Source organism: Balaenoptera borealis (genome assembly GCF_965194805.1).
Source record: "Balaenoptera borealis genome assembly, chromosome: 3".
Taxonomy (NCBI): Eukaryota; Metazoa; Chordata; class Mammalia; order Artiodactyla; family Balaenopteridae; genus Balaenoptera; species Balaenoptera borealis.
In genome coordinates this window covers 23,035,903-23,053,971 of record NC_138866.1, presented here as the reverse complement: position 1 = coordinate 23,053,971, position 18,069 = coordinate 23,035,903, and the positions used below count along the sequence as shown (strand labels likewise).

Here is an 18,069-nt window from a genome sequence, read left to right as displayed (position 1 = left end):
ACATTAGCTATCAGTATGAAATAGTGACTTACAAATGATGGTGTGCTGGGGGGTGAGGAGTGGTGTATGGGATGGCTTGGCTGGATCTTATGAATGAGGTGAGAATGGAAGTGGGACTTGGGTACATGGTGCGAGGAGCAAACCCCAGGTTGGCTGAATGTGCAAAGCTAAATTGACAAAGTCAGAGATGATTCCTAGAGAGATCGCCAAGTCCAGCTAGAACAGAGAGTGCATAGAGGGGGTTTGTGAGATACAAGAGATTCAGATTCTGAGAGTCTTGGCCTAAAATGCCCCCAAACAGGAGAAGTCCAAGAGGGGAGAACTGAATCAGGTTCCGTGAGGGTCTTACTACCAGGGATGCCCCAGAGATTGTACAGGCACACCCATTACATTACATCTGACCCCAGTGTTGGTGGGTTACTATCATGATGCCGATAGGTCAGCTTCTAAAATGGAGAAGTTCAACTCAGGCTACACTCAAATTCCTTAGTCCTCACTCAGGATGGAAGGCAAAAGTGAGAAATAAGAGTCTTTTAGGGGTAACTATCAGCCACCATGACCAAAGTGTTCTTGTGAGAGAGGAAAGGGCCAAGAGGAAAATAGTTCCAAGAATAATGTGTATTCTCTTACCTTAGTGCTACAGACCAAGTTATCAGTAAAGAAAGAACTCAGTGTGTTCTGTGTTCAGCAAATCACCATTTGGAATCATTTATAAGCTGTTAGCAGAATACTGATCATGACCCACTTTTTCTGAACTGGGCATTGGTAAAGTCACCTTGACATTGGCCAGGGCTGCCTGGCACCAGAATATTACCAGAAAATCACAGTGCTCAGCCTGGATTGGAACTACCTTAATAAACAGTAGAAATGAAAGACTTGAGAGCTTTGTTGAGATTTCATTCTTATCTCAAACTCACAAATTTGGTGGGCAAATGTGAACCACCTTCAAAAATTATGGAAGGAAGCCACAATTATTCAGGTTTTGTAACAATACCTATATGGAAAGTCCTCCTTCTGGTCTGCTTTCAGTTTTAGGCTGGGGACAGTCAGAAGCACACTTCAGCCTTGATATTGATTATTGCAAAACAAAACAAAGCAAAACTTGTGATTAAAAAGTTGATCCTTCACACTGTCTGTCCTGGATGCAGTCCCAGTATGTTGAAGGAAAGAGAGAGAAATTTAGAATCGGAATTTCTGGGTTGGACACCAGGTTCTTCCAGTCACTTAGCTGTGTCTCTCTGGGCATATTGATTAGACCCTCTAAACCTCAGTTCTATTATCTGTAAAATGGGCACAACAGTATCTTTACCATAGGCTTGTTGTGAGTACTAAATACAACCAGATGTGGAAAGAACTTAGGCCATGCCCTATCCCACAAGTCTGCACTAAATGCTAGACATTTGGAAAACCACTTCAACCCAAGAGACTCTCCCAGGACTCACAGAACCTCACAGAGCTTAACCTCCCTGTATGGCTGGATAAGCACAAGAACAATTTTGTCTATACCCACACAAACCTATAATCACCCAGGATTTCCTTTGAGGGTCCTAGATTGAATCACAGCCCTGAACTCATCAATTAGAAGGGATTTACGGAGTGGGAATTAGCTTCGCTGAGTGGTTATCACATGCAAAGTGTTCTATTAGGGTGAAACATGTGAAATTGCCATTTTTGTAGATCAGAATGGTCAGATATCAGCAATATCATATGGTTCAACAAATACATGACACACACATTTACAGCATGTTGTTATCCATGGCGTTTTGAGATTCTGGCTAGAACACTGAATTTTCTCAAGGTTCTTTGAATAATCAAACTGTCTTGGATTGGGATACAAGATTAATCTACTTTATTCCAAATACCATGCTATAATAGGAGGTAAGTTATGTTATACTTATCCCCCAAATTATCCCCTCTGGGCCGCTCCACCTTTTGCCTGCTGCCACCAGCTTGATAGAAGTGAGACTAGGAGTCCACACACTTTTCCATCCCTCGCTTTTGCCACCAGACAACAGAGCCTCTAGGGGAAGTTTATTTTAAGATCAGGGCTCAACTAATATTGATTAACGGCCTTATGTAATGTGTGGCTCCAGGGCTCGTTCCGTTCCTGCCAAGCTTCATAACTGGGGGAGGCACTGAAGATTTGTCAGTCTAATTAGACTTTAGCTACCAGCCAAGAAATATCTTCTGTTTCCTCCTTACCCTCGCAGAGGTACTTTCTTTTCCCCTCCCAGAGAATAATTGGGGGGAAGGAAATTAGAGTCTAATTTACTCATTACCTGGTAGAACTCTCCTATGACATTTTATCTCCAGAATGACATAGTTCTAATGGGAAAAAAAAGAACTTGATGGGTTTACCTACCTCTTAAAGACTTATGTGTTGGCAGTACACATAGATCAGCACTTCCCAAAGCTGGAAAAAGTCCCTTAAAGGATCTCTGAGAAGGTCCTCATCACATACAGGCAGAAGTCTGCGAGATGCTAGGAGAAGTTGAAGAGATGCCCTTCTAATTAGGTTGTAATATTTGTAGGGTAGAATTTCCCACCAGAATTGCTAATAAAGCACTGGATCTTTTTTTTCCCCCAACATCTTTATTGGAGTATAATTGCTTCACAATGGTGTGTTGGTTTCTGCTGTATAACACAGTGAATCAGCTATACATATACATATATCCCCATATCTCTTTCCTCTTGCGTCTCCCTCCCTCCCACCCTCCCTATCCCACTCCTCTAGGTGGTCACAAAGCACTGAGCTGATTTCCCTGTGCTATGCGGCTGCTTCCCACTAGCTATCTATTTTACATTTGGTAGTGTATATATGTCCATGCCACTCTCTCACTTCGTTCCAGCTTACCCTTCCCCCTCCCCATGTCCTCAAGTCCATTCTCTATGTCTGAGTCTTTATTCGTGTCCTGCCCCTAGGTTCATCAGAACCATTTTTTTTTAGATTCCATATATATGGAAGCACTGGATCTTATTTTGAGCCATCTGAACAGCTGAAAGGGAAGTACAGTCAGCTTTTGGCTACTCACCGTGGAGGTCCTCAAATGTTTCTAAAGCTCCAGGTGGTTTTTCCAATCACCTAACAGTCTACCTGGCCAAGTATAAAGCCTGAATCCTTTCCGTGTGGTGTATGGGTCTCCCCCTTGCTCTCTCTCTGACCATGTTTCCTATCATCTTGCTCCAGGAACACAGGTCTTCTTGATCTTCCTTGAACTTAGAGCCAGGATAAGGGAGGGGCGAGTGAAGGTTGTACAGTTGCAGAGTCGGATCGTGTCTCTATTTAAAATGTTGATTTTTTTGCTTATCTTGCATTGATGTTGACTTTAAAATATTGCAATAAGGTATTCTTTATCTTGATGACTGAGTTTGGGGCCATTCCTTTAAACGTTACACAGTAGATGAGCGCCTCCTCATTAGTCCCAGCCCTGCTCGAACATACCAAGCACATCTGTGGCTTTTCACTTGCCGTTTCCTCTGCCTGATGCAGCTCTTTCCAGCTATTGCACGACTCACTCCCTTACTCTATCCAGATTTTTGCCCATATGGCACCTTCCAGAGTGTCCCTCCTTGACCATCCCGTGTAAAATAGCACTCTCTGTCACCTTCAGCTTCGTTGTCTCTCAGAGCAGTTATCTCTCCCTAATGTTATGTCACATATTTATTTGTTTGTTGTTTCTATTGAGTGAAATGTGAGTCCTAGGATGGCAAGATGTTTGTTTCAGGCACTGTCAGAGCACAGAGTGAACCCTCAGTCAGTATTGCCTGAAACAAATGAATGACCAACAATCCGCCAGCACCTTCTCAGGGAGTACACGTGCCTTGTAATACAGACTGACCCTCACTTCCAAGCACTGTCCCTCCCCTCCCCCACCCCGTAGAGGCCCGCTCTCTGGTGAGTTATCTTCAGTGGTTTGTCGTGTTTTTTTTTTTTTCTTTTTTTTTTTGGCTGTGCTTCGTGGCTTGCAGGATCGGACCCACTCCCTCGGCAGTGAAAGTGCGAAGTCCTAACCACTGGACCACCAGGGAATTCCCTCCACAGTGGTTTTGCTGCTCTGGACACCTTGCCTTAAGAATAAGTAAGGAGTCTAGAGATATCTCCTTATATCTGGTGTGCAAGGCTGTTCTTCTTGACTTCTGGTCTTAAATTCTCTTTCCTTAGAACTTATTTGTCATCCTAATAGCAAAAGCAGCTTCTAGCACTTAGAGTTTTCAAAGCACTTTTGGAAATAGTGTAATACCACCACTTTCCCTCTCCAATTTCTGCACCATATTCCTTTCCCAAATTATTTAATTCTTAATTAAATAATTAATTAATTCTTAAGTCTCCTGAAACCTATCTTTAAATATAGGCAAATAAAAATTATTTTAATGGACCACTGCTTCTATCCTATTCTATTGGTATGGATAGAAAATTAACTTGGGGCTCATTTACCTGGTTGTGCACGTGTAAATGGGTTGGTGGGAGTCTTCTATCTGCTTTAAGTTCCTTTTTTTGTTTTTCTCTAATGACTGAGTATGTTACATGAACCCATTCATTCCTGGTCACGACCGTATGATTTATCTGGCTCCATAGTTCATGACCTTTTGAAAAGAAGATTTTGGAAGACACTATGAGAAGCCACTAGATTGAGAGAAGGAATAATGTCTGTGTAGTTCCTCACTCAACATTCAGGGCCTGGCATGGTGACGGCCACAAAGTGGGGCTCGATCAATGTTTGTTGAAGAAAAGAAAACTGCATTAAGTGAACGAATGCTTATCTGCAGAGGGAAGAAGCAGAGGAGGGAGCAACGCTATTCAAGACAGCCGTGTGGAAGCAGCGTGTGATGAAGGAAAGAGAGCACAGAAACGAGGGTCAGAAGACTTCATTTGTAGATGAAATGGTTAAAACCATGACTCGAGGTGGACCTTCATTTGTCAGCTGTGGGATTTTGGTTAAGTTGCTTCTTGGAGCTTAGTTTCACCACCGAAATATGGAGATTATAACATCAACTCCATGGATAGGTTACAATAATGTAAGTCAAGGGCTTAAATTGGTGCAACTCGATAAAAGATTGTTGTTGTTATTATTTTAAATGGGATTCCAATGCAGGTCTCTTTAGCATCTAAATTTTGTTTTTTTATTCTTTAGTTAACCATTTGGCCTATGACATGGCAATTAGCTTCCTTGGGTCTCCACTGTTTCCTCATCTAACAAATATAAGGGTAGATTCACACTGTCTCCAATTTCTTCATTTTTCTAACAGTCGCTAACATGGTGCCTTGCACATACAGTGACAGTTGAATGGATGGATAAATGAATTAGAGGATGGAAGGGGAAGAAAAGTTGAAGAGAGGAAAGGAGAGAGCAAGCAAAAATACTCTGTAATCGTGTTGCTGTAAGAATTATCTGTCCATTTCATGGGTTGGATGGCTAAGGTTGAGAGAAGTGAATAAAATATCTTTAATCTAATTAAAATTATAATACAAGTAATGATTTATTTTTGTATCCCTCCTCTTTGCTGAAAGCTTTCAGAAGGAGTTCCACAATGACCACCCCTATGTGGAAGATGTAGTAGTTAATAAATGTCTCTTGAGTTGTCAAAAGAATCAATGATTCCAGTTTAAGCTAAGGTCAAGAAATTTCTTTTTTTCTGAAAATGCATCTCTTTCTTTCTATTTATATGTGACAGGGAAATGACTTCAAGCAGCTATCCTTGCTAGCCAGGCTTCAAGATGGATATTTCCATTCTGCCTTTGACAAGGCAGTAGGAAGGATGGGATGTGCTTTCATACCTTTCTGGTGCATGTTTGAATGATGGTAAAAATTAGAAACACACTGAGGCTGTTATGACAGCCCTGCCTTTTGAAACCTAATTAATGCCTTGGGTTGTCTAGAGAGCTAGTTCTGTTAGGTAAATGGAGAATGTAAAGTTCTCCTTGGTTTCTTTCATCATCCAGGGGTGAGATGTCTGGGGGAGATAAATGCACAACATATCTGCGGTGGCTAGCAGTCGCCGAGAGAATTACTTGATGGAAATTTGTACATAATGTACATGTACATAATGTGGCTTCTTCTAGCTCTCATTTGATCTGATTGTGTGTGTGTGTGTGTGAGAGAGAGAGAGAGAGAGAGAGAGAGACAGAGAGAAGATGCTCACATGTGTTTGCATGTATTAGCTAGAACAGTGCTTCCGAAACCGTTAGTGTATACACGTCACCTGGGCGATCTGATTAAAGCGCAGATTCTGAGTCAGTTCTGGGTGGGGCTAAGATCACACATTTCTAACTAATTCCCGGATGATGTCAGGCTGCAATATGTGGATCTCGCTTTCTGGAGCAAATATTTATAGTTCCTTGCTGAGTAGTGTAGCACCTGTTTACCTATCTCTTCTAAACGGTCTCCCCAAACTTAATTCAAGGCTCTTCAAAACAGGAAATCTTGTTAACCCAAAGCATTATGTAAGTGAAAGAACTGATACCCAGCCGAGGATTAACAAAGGAAAATGTATCCCATCAGACAGTCCTGCTCCTGGTCCGACTGGCCCCCTCCTGCTGTCCCTTCCTCTGCTACGTACCCCCGAGGCAGATGGGGAGAAAAAAGTAGGTAGAATTTAACTTGTCACGGTATTTATCCCCCTTTCTGAGTGGTGACCTCCGATGGAAGCAGAAGGACTTGAATGATTTTAATCCACGGTAACAATGGGAAACCAGTCCTGACCATCTTGAGCGGTATAAATATATAAAATGACAGATTTTTCTCCTCTGCCTCCTCACGTCCTCCTCCCAGATACTGAGAGAGACACATATTCATGCACCCACAACTCACACTATAATGCACAATGAAATTTCACCCAGCCTTTATCTCGTAGCTGCTGTGCTGATGATTAATGCTCCACTGGCTGGGAAGCTATTCCGCTGAAGAAAGACAAGGAGAGGGGAAGACACGTGAATTATATCTCGGAGGCCATTTCTCATTATTATTATTATTATCATTATTAGTTCCTTACTGCCCTATCTATCCTGTTAGAGACTGCTTGATCTATTGGCAAGGGGGAGGGGATGACATTTGAAAGCGGATGTCACGAGGGAGAAATGAGCAAGGACAAAGATAGAAATAGACACTTTTTACTAAAGAGAACTGACCTGAATCGGGTTCTGTGGTTGTTGTCATTTATTTTTGGTTTTGTTTGTTTATTCTATTATTTTTGTTGTTTTCATTTTAAAACCAAATGTAATAGATGCCTCCATCTGTGTCTTCTGTTTCCCCCCCCCACCCCAGGCATTTATTTTTGCATGTGTTCTTTTGTCTTTATTGAGTCTCTATCTGCAAGAATCAATATGATATAACGTATGCAAATGTTATTCCTGACCACTTATGCAAAAGACTGGACAGAATAATTTCAGTGCTTTGCAACTCCCATAATATAATTGCTTCCGAATCCTGGTTGATTTCAAGTTTCTGAAAAAGCTACTTTTTGAAAAATAATTCTATGTATGTATTGTATAAACCACAGTAGCTGATTCTGTCCTGTTTCTCATTCAAAGAAAGGGTGATTGCTAAGTAATTTCTGGCTCTGTCACTTAGGAGGACTACACAGCAGTGGTCCTTGTTGGGAAAATGGTACCATAATAAAAGCACCATTACAACACATGTGTCTACTGATAAAATGGCAGATTCATTAACCGAGACAGAGTACTATAATCTGATTTAGAAAATGCTGTCTTTGCAAAGTTGAGTTTATGAGGATATGGAATTTATAGCTGTGGTACCCTCATGTAACTTCAGTTTTAGTCAGATCTGTATTCAATTAACAAATATTTTAGTGAATTGAGTGCCTAGTGTGGGCCACACACCATTCTAGGCATTTGAGCTATAGAAATATACAAAACAGACCAAAAAAAAAAAACAAACCTCTTTCCTTATGTGGTATATATTCTACGACACAAATATTGGGCACCTCATGAGTGCCAGGCTTTGGGGAAACAAAGAATGAAATAAATGTACCTCTGCCTGAAAGGAGCACAGAGTCTGGGAGCGCTCTTAAATATTTTCTCAGTCTGAAAAGACTCATTTTTACGTCAGTTTTCTACAGAAACTGTAGCACGCTGATCTGCTATTATACTTGCAGAGGCAGCGATCATCTCTGTTTATACAGGTCAACTCAACTGAAGAGTAACAAAGAATAAGGTCTTTAATTTCTACTCCCAAAAAACAAGTTTCAAATGTAAACAATGTCTTCTTTGACTAACAAAGATGGCAACAATAAGCCATGTTCAGATAAAGTTATTGCATTTGAAAAGTATTTTAGTCTCAAGGACTAAGTTTACAATAATTATTACAAATATTTTGTTTATTAGTTTGAGATTATAGTTTCATGGAATGTTTATACTCAAAGAATCTCAGGGATTGTCTAACTATTGAGCCCCATACAACTAGTGGAGCTTTAGAGATGGGCCAACCTAGTTCCATCAGTCAAAGTTGTCTGTCCAGGGGCAAATTGCTTGCCCACCTTTTGTAATTGAAACAATAAGCATTGGGAATTCGCTGGCAGTCCAGTGGTTAGGACTCAGTGCTTTCACTGCCAGGGCCCAGGTTCCATCCCTGGTCAGGGAACTAAGATCCCACAAGCCACACAGTGAGGCCAAAAAGTAAATAAATAAAATAAAATAAACAATAAGCATATATTAATTTGATGTTTTAATTTAATTTTTATCTAAATAATGCATCTACATAGCTTAAAACTTCACATAGCACGCAAACTCCCGTTACTCCAGAGCAGAGGTATCATTACGTCAGCTGCTAGGAGTACTAGCTGCTGTATTTTTAATAGGTATATATACATTTTTAATAGGTATATATTATACCCAAACTTACTATCAATGCAAAATTTCAGTGAGAATTATTGTACTGCCAACTCTTTCTGTATACTGAGACAAAGCTTTCCTTAGAGACCTCTATTTTTTCTTCTTTTCCCTAATACTTATTCTCTAGCCATCTCAGAGAGCATATGAATTAAATAATACACATAAGTGCTTTGAATATTTTGCATGCAAAAATGAGCATAGCTCAGTCTCTTGCTTCACACCAGATGCTTATATTTCTGAGAGGGGCAAGGATTAGAATAGTCACGTTGGAATTTTTGTGCTATAAAACGTCAGACAATGTATTTGCATGCCATTGAGTTCCATCATACAGTGTACGGTGATGAAGTCTGTTCGCTGAGCTCTCAGCTTCTTTCAGCTTTATCATTGTAATACATTTATCGCCTTTCCTTTACACCTGCTAGCTGATGGAGCTGCTGTAGAAAAAGAATTACTCCACATATTCCCTGCAACTCAAGAGGGATCATACATTCTAAGACACAAATGGGGCTCCACTAAAAAAAAAAAAAAAAAAAAAATCAGTGGATTCATGTTGGATATATGTGGATATAGATACTGGAAATAGGATTTGATTAAGTAATTACACTGAGTATGCGCCAAAGGTTGCAGCTATTGGAGGAGAGATGATTGGAGGCCAATGTGAGAAAATCATGAACAGGAGGTTTCAGGGGAAATTTTAAGTGGGATGATGAGGATGATCCCAAGGCTGTTTCTACAGGGACTCATTTCTATCAACATTGCTAACCAGAAAACAGAGGTTACTAGAGGCTCTGAAGTAGATCAAAATATTTGAAGAAGAAAGGAGATAAACAGCAAAATCCACTCCTAAAGCCATACTGAAAGCACCATACAACCATACAAAGAGCATCTATAAAATGTTCTTTTGACTCTAATAGCTGCCGGGAAATTCATGGTTTTTTAATTTGGGGGATTTGGGGTGAATGTCTAGGCAACTTATTTCTGTTATGTTGTACTCAGCAATATGCATAATAATAACTAGAGGTAAATATAAATCACGTAAAACAGTGCCAATCAAGTCATTGATAAGAGGGAAATTAAGGTGTGTTTATGTTTCCCCTCTCCCCCTCATTTTCAGTAAATTCTACGTTCTTCTGGGTTTTTTCCGCATCATATTAGGTATTTTCGTAAGAGAGTTTTCTTCTTTCTTCTGTTGTAAACATTTTTCTCATCTCAGCATCCTTTTTAAATTCAAGAGACATTTTCCTTTGCAATGTACAATGAAAGGCGATTATGTTAGAAAATATCAGAGATGGCTTTGTCATGTCTGGTGCTGTTAAATCATGTTGTGTCCTAAAGAGCTTGGTAAATGAGGCCAAGGGAATGATTTGACAATTGAACAAGGCCTCGGTCAGATCTCCCAGCTTCCCCAAAACTCCCTGAGGAGAGAGAGACTCAGGTGGTGGGTGGAAGTATTTTTCCTTTAAAGGATTATAGAGATTCTGGCGAACCTTATTTTGGGTTTTGCTTACAAGGCAGAGCCAGCAGTTGCAAAGGGGGTCTTTGTAATTTTTTTTTTTCTGCATTTAATTTGAATTCAAGATGGTGTTAGGGAATTAAAAGAGGAAGATTAATTGCTCAATAGTTAGTGGCTACTGCCTACTGCATGGAAGGATCTTGATGGAGATAGAAGGGTGAATAAGACAGATATATGCTACCTGTCACAGAGCTTACATCATGGGAAGAAGGCATAAGACAAACTAATTTCACAGGTAACTATTTAATCACATGATGAATTCAATGGAGAGCAAGCTGCTAAGAAAGCAGAAAGAGATTTGAGCTCACATTCTGATCTGGGAAGATTTTCTTGAGGACACAGTGTAGGAGCTGCACTGTTCAGGATGAGAAATTAGGTAAGCAAAAGAGGAGGACAAGGAAAAGTGTTCTAAGCCAAGGGAACAGCCTGTGCTAAGGCCTTGCTGTAGGGAGCATACTGTATCATGTTTCTCAGTCTTTGGTCTACAGTTTCACTCTAAAGTCTGGAAACATACCAGATTTGACCATGTTAAGTGGCCAGTTAATGCCCACACTTGAAGGGCCCCCCGAAGGCCACTCATAAGGTATCCAACGGGATGAAGCATCATCCCATTACTATGACAGAGTGATGTGGGACTGGTTTGAATGAGTTTCCAAAGCTGGATTGAATGGTATGGCCATGTTGAATACGCTCCATGGTCTCCTGTTCTGAACCCTCTAGATTACTGGATCCATGGTGTGCCAAAGGCACAGGCTTCCTCGGTGAAAATCAGAGATACAAATAATTTAGGGCAAAACCTCACAGACACATATGTAAAGATTGAGAGAAATGCATGAATACACTGTGTTTATCACAATTTTGCACAATACATTGAACTATGTTTGCTAATGAGTGACCATACACATTAAACAGACCATATAATTGTCAGGAATGTCCTGACACAGAACCTGTCATGTATTGTAATATCAAGAAACCATTTAGTATGTATATGTATCTGGGTTTCCAGACTTTATAGCCATCCTGTATTTCACTCGCTTGTTTCTTTAATAGAGCACTAGTTACCAGAAATCAGTTATTTGAAAACGTCTAATTCTTCTTCCTATTTTCTCATGCTTTGCCTTGATTTTCTTTTTGCTTGGTGGAAACTGTGGAGTTCAGTGAAAGTTTTCCTGCAGTCTGATCACTCTCTCTATTTAATTTCGTAATAAAAAGTCTGAACCAGAAGCTGGAGATAATGTGCCCAATTCAATTCATATATGTCAATTTCTTTTTAATTGTAATTCTTTTCCCTAGTTCTTCCCACTCTCACTGCCCAGGCACAGCTGAGGCTTGGGTGATTATAGGACATCATGCCTACGCTGTCAATTATGCTTCCTGCTTTAGGATTAAATTCATTTATTATCATTGTTCTGATTATTGGTAATAATAGCAGGCATCTCCACCCAAACCTGAGTGAATAATAGTTTTCACAGTCCTTGCCTCCAAATTTAGCTTGTTTTAGTTTTTTACCAAGATGATTCCTTCCTTCTTTAATGGCATGGAGCGTTCAGTTTCCTGTGTTGCATTTAAATGCTATTTTAGATCATTCAAAAGACAAGGCTTTCTTAGAAGATTCTTTGTGGTGTGGAGTGATGGCATATTATTTCCCTGGGTGTAGGTTTCACCAACTAGTGGATGTCAGTGGAGTCTTCTCTTGGTAACAGGACTACTGCTTTGAAGAAGTATTTGAACTGGCAAAGGATGTCTATTAGCTATCCAGTCTTTTTCTTAGGAAGGTCCCCAGTTCTCATCCTCAGAAGCACACACGGCTTTGACTCCTGTGCTGACTCCAGAAAGAGCACTTACCTTTCTGCCTTTTTGATGGAAGTGTCCCCACCACTGTCACTAACAGAACAGCAGCATGGCCCAGCCAACTTAAAAATAGTATTGGCCCTTCAGCCACATGTTAGTTCTTTCAGACTTCTTTCCCAGACTCAAATATCAATATGTCTTCTGAGCTTAAAACTACATTTGTAGTAAGATCACCCAGACAGCTTCAGGAAAAGAGATCAGCGAGAGACTTGGTGGAGAGTCCAGGCTTTTATTTTATTATTCTGCACTTTACCTTTTGGCAAGTCAGAAGAAAGCAATGCAGTTTAATTAGCAGTAGGGAAAATGTTTGCCCTTTAAATTGTAAATGTGTCTCAGTGATACGGCTCCTGCAAATATTGCTCCATGGACTTTCTGGAAGAATACTTACTATGGCTCATCGCCAGGTTTAAGGTGCCCAGGCTACTGTGCTTCTTATATTGGTTTTGTTTTCTCATGATGGCTCATTGATACAATTTCCTAATCCTCCTTACCTTGGAATCATAGCCTCTTAAACAATTAAACCTTTGCCTCTAAAATGAAGGGTGTGTCTCAGAATTCCAAAGAGTGGACCATCCTTCAAGGTCTCCAGGCTCTCAGCTCACTCATTCAACAAACATGAGTGGGGAAGGCTGGGTAATTACTAACATGGACCAAGCACTTTTCTGGATCCTGACAAAAACAAAACAGATAATTGTAATTGTGATACTAGTTCTTATGGAACATACATTCTAGGGGCAAGGGTGGAGACTGCCAATAAATAAATCCGTGAGAGAATATAGTATGTGCTGACAAATGCTCTCAAGAAAAGCAGGGAGATGTCACAGGGTGAGTGGTGGATGAGTATTTTAAAGACAGTCTCTCTAAGGAGGGAACATTTAAGCTGAGACTTCAATGACAGGCATGTGAAATCTGGGGGAAGAACATTTGTGGCAGAGGAAATGGTTAGTGTGAAGGCTGTAGGTTGAAACATGCTGAGGGAGTTTGAAAGAAGGTAATGCAGCTGGAGCAAGAGGAGATCTGGTATGAGGTGAGGTCTGAGGGGGTGAACAGGAGCTCAATGATTCAGGGCCCCTTAGGACATGGAAAAGAGATGGGATTTTACTAAAGTTCAATGTCAAACTATTAGAATCTCCTAAGCAGTGGAGTGACATGATGTGATGTGTGCTTTTTAAAGATCACTCAGGCTGCCATGTTAGAAAAGACTGTGAAGAGTGAGAGGTGAGTCATAGATACCTGTTATATGACTATTGCATCAGTTCAGGTAAGAGATGATAGTGGCTTTACTAGGATAGCAACTAGACCCTCCCTACACAACAACCTGGCTTGATGGCCTCGCGCTATGTCTTTGCATTGCTCTGAACTGCTAACTCTCTGAAACCTTAAACCCTACTATCTCAGTTCTCATACTTAAATCCAGTTGCTTTCCTGCTTCATCAAGTTTCCATTAATCTATACATTGCCTCTCATTATGGCCCTCAACTCCCTTCTTCCTCTGTTGTATTCATTCTAGATCATTCCAAATGGTTTTCTACCCTCTACCCAACTGGAAGGGTGCCTTCAACCTGCTTTAGAAGCCCTTCCTTTTCTTGCTCAGCAGCCCCCTTGCCTCTAACTTTTGATTAGCATATTTTCAACCTCCCAACTCATTCCCTTCTTCACCTCTGCACCACTGAGTTTCAAATGCTACTTTCTTTTGGAAGAAAATGTTCATCAGTCATGAGTGTCTTCAAATTCCTCTCCCTCTAAGTTTACGAGCTTCTGTGCTCACCTTAGGAGAAGCCCTTCATCCCTCTGTTCAAAATCTTGTTCTCATCATCCTTCCACCCTAGACTCTTCCCAAGCTTTTTGACATCATTCATTGCCTTCATTCTCCTGTGGTGCCACTAATATAATCTCTTCAGCCTATGAATATATCCAGGGTTTTTCCTTCTTAAAAGCAAAATCAAAACAACAACCTGCTTCCTACCCTTTCCATCAACTACCTACCGTCCCCCGATGAGGACACTCTCTTTCCTTTATACTCAAATTTCATCAGTATTATACTCTCAACGATTTTCCTTTCTAAACAAGTTATATATATTTATTGTGGAGAAAAATCACAGTTAAACAAATTCCAGCTATGATCTCACCCTTCATGTAGAATCATACTTACAAGGCCCTACAGGTTCCCACCCCTGTCCTTCTTTTTTTCCTCATCTACGAATATTTCTCACATGCACCCAACATTCTAGTCACACCTTGATAAAATTTTTAAAATGTTGTTCTTTCCACCTGGGAACATATAACATGCACAAGAGCATGCTTCTTCGTCTATAAGATAAAGATAATAAAAATATCAACATTTCCATAGGGCTATTGAAGAGAAAATACGTTCATATATTTCATATTCTTAGACTAGTACCTGGTACATAGTAAGTACTCAGTAAATGTTAGCTATTATTATCATTACAGTAAATCCCCTACATACGAACAAGTTCCGTGCCAAGAGCGTGTTTGTAAGTCCAATTTGTTTGTAAGTCCAACGAAGTTAGCCTAGGTACCCAACTAACACAATCGGCTATATAGTACTGTACTGTAATAGGTTTATAATACTTTTCACACAAATAATACATAAAAAACAAACACAAAAACTAAAGAAAACCTCTTTAATCTTACAGTACAGTACCTTGAAAAGTACAGTAGTACAGTACGACAGCTGGCATACGGGGGCTGCCATTGAGTGAACAGGCAAGAAGAGTTACTGATGGGAGGAGGGAGAGGAGGTGGGAGATGGTAGAGCTGAAGGATCATCAGCAACAGGAGACGGAGGGCAAGCTGCAATTTCACTCACGCCTGAAGTTGATGGAACGTGTGTTAGAATCTTTGAAAGCTCACAACTTGAAGGTTCGTATGTAGGGGACTTGTTGTATTGGTTTAGCTCTTTTATGCACTTGCTCTGCCTGGAAAGGTAATAACCCCTCAAGGCTCAGTTCAAATATTTCCTGCTTGGTGAGTTACCTACCTTCTCTGCCACCATGTCTCACTCAGCTGAGCTCAGGTTGGTGTCCTTTTCTCAGTGCCTCCACAAGTGCAGTGAACTTCTGTGCATATTTTACACCTCTTCACATTTCTCAGACAGGAAGACTGAGGTAGGGCATTTAAGGACCTTAGTCACATTTCAAGCCAAGCAGTGGTCGGAATCTCTGTTTAACACCAGAGCCTCTAGAGGACCCATCTGTGCTGCTGTGTGAGTCCATAATGACTTCACAATCAGGGTCCTAATCCATTTCCAAGCATTCCTTCTCACTGAGGTACTTCAAGCAGATATGCATATGCCTAAAGATAAAGAAAATTAAACCCATTATATTCTTCTCAGTGTTATCAGAGCATTTCAACCAACTAGAGAGAAATTCTTCAGAATGGTGATCACTTTGTGTGTGTGTGTGTGTGTGTGTGTCTGTACCATGGGAAATTTCTGTCTGTAGAGAATCAGAGAATTCCATTTAAATAAATGGTAAAAGTTGGGAGCTTTCATTTGAAGTTCTGTTTTGGACAGTGTATGTAGATAGAGAAAACTTAAGAGTTAAGATACTGAGTGAGTTTCACTCTGTATGTTTCTATATCTATGATAGTGGAGGCTATGAAAAGCAGTATTTATCTGTATATGTGTTCTATACCAATGTAATCTATTTCTCTAATTAGATAGTCAATTATTTTTAAAGAGCTGCAAATAAGCCCTATAAGAATGTCATGAACGCATTCCATTTAGAAACATCTTGCAGATAAATTTTATTTTTACTCTTCGTACATCCTCCTGCAGCCTTAGAAGAACAACAAAAAAATCTTACTATTCAACTAATTCCAGAAACCGATCGTTACTGCCTAGTAGTATGTTAATCATGCTTACCATTCCTTCTCTTTCGACATCATTATGCTTTGGGATAGAAAAGGTGGGTGGTGTGTGAGTCTCCGTGGAGAAATGAACAGTTGGAGTAGACAGGCTTCTCAAGAGATATAATGTTATTTTCATGCAAAACTTCCCAAGTAATAAAAAGGAATTTAAAATGGTGAAAATGTGTGATGTATAAGCAGAATTATTAATAAGAGCACCGTATCTTTTGCTTCCATAGGATCTTTCAAGATGTAGACAAATTGGAGGTAGACCAGGTAGAGGCAAGAGGATTGATTAGGGGAATTGAAGGAAGACTTATGAAGGTTTAAAGGAGATGAATATGTATAGTTTGGCTAAACGACAAGTCAGAGGAAATGACATTACGGACTATAGATATTTTGTAAATGGCTGGCCACAAGGAGAACAAGGGATTACTTAAGTAATGGAATGAAATCAGGGAAGGAAAATTGTAAATTCAACATCTGGATTCTTTTCTTGACTGTGAGAATTAAAAGATTATAAAAGAGCTATCCCAGAACCTATTGCTTAGATTAAAGCAAGAGACAAAGAGACAGGGTAAGGTAGCATGAAGTTGCTAATAGTTTACTCGATTCTGAGCAACTTGTTGCCAGGAAGCACTTCTTACTCATTTTTAATCCCTAGGATTTAACACATTATAAGAAATCCATAGAGAGATAAATCATGCTCAGCTCAATGAGAATAAAAAGGTCATTGGAGTTAGACACTGAAGATTTTATGACATCTCCACTGGTTTATTATTGTAGAACCTTAAGCAAGTTACTTAACTTTGCCAAGGCTCATCCATAAAATGGGTATTAATAGCCACCTAACAGGACTGATGTGAGGTTTACACAAGTCACCTTGAAATCTCCTTTTACCTATTTAGTAACAACTAAGTCCACCTCTCCTCTCCATCATCACTGCCATTGTCTTGTTTACTTTAGTAGTTTCATAACTGGTTTCCTGGACACCAGTCTTGCCCATCTTCATTAGTTTATACAGTGCAGTCAGGGTGACTTTTTGCAGTGTATATCTGCCTAAGCCATCTCCTAACTTAAAACCTCCAAAGGATCCCATTGCCTTCAGGATAAAATCTGATCTTCTTAGGATAGCATACTTCACACTAGCATCTGGTTTCTTTCTAGTTCCAACTCATGTTACCCCACTCCTCTCACATAATGCTCTAGCCATGCTGACTTGCTTGTCAGCATGAATTCCCAAATGAACTCTCCTTTTTTATGCCATAAACATGCTGGTCTCTCTGTTGAGAACCCAATCTCTCATTCTTTTTCTTCTGGCTAGCTCATATCCTTCCCAAAACACCCAGCCCAGATTTTACCTCTTTTGGAATATCTTACCTGGGATCCAGGTGCCTTTCTCTTGTGTTTCCATAGTAATGGAGTTTATCATTATCCTACTATTAATTCTACTATGTTGTAATTGTCTTTTCAGGTCTGCCTCTCTTAATACACTTCAGGCTTCATTTGGGCAAGTACTTAGATTAGTGCGTGACACTTGTCAGGCATTCAACATTTTTTAAAATAAAAGAACAATGTATGGATGGATGGATGGATGGATGGGTAGAATGTAACAAAATACCTGGGATATAAAAGATCATCACTTAATATCATTTCTCTTCTCTTGAAGTATTGAAAGGAAGGAATGCACTTGGCTGTCTCTGGTAACCATTGTCTTGAATGAGTTTTATTCAGAGTTATTTCTGTGTATTATACCATCCACCCATGTCCACCACATTGGGAAGATACTGCAGTCTAGGAGGAACAGCAGGAAACTGGGAGACCTGGGATATATATGAGCACATATCAGAGAGAAATATATCAACATAGTAGCCTTGAGGTAACACTTGAAAATATCCTACCTTTATAGGTAAATATGAATCTTCATTTTTACAACTGGATGCTTTGTGAATTCTGGGAGCCTGATTGAAGAGAGATGGAAATGAGG

General features: G+C 40.0%; 1 protein-coding gene across 20 annotated transcripts in view; it reads left to right on the top strand.

The window, feature by feature from the left end:
* NRXN3 (neurexin 3) overlaps window positions 1-18,069 on the top strand; it is a 1,723,243-nt gene that overhangs the window by 1,575,130 nt on the left and 130,044 nt on the right. The window lies entirely within an intron of this gene.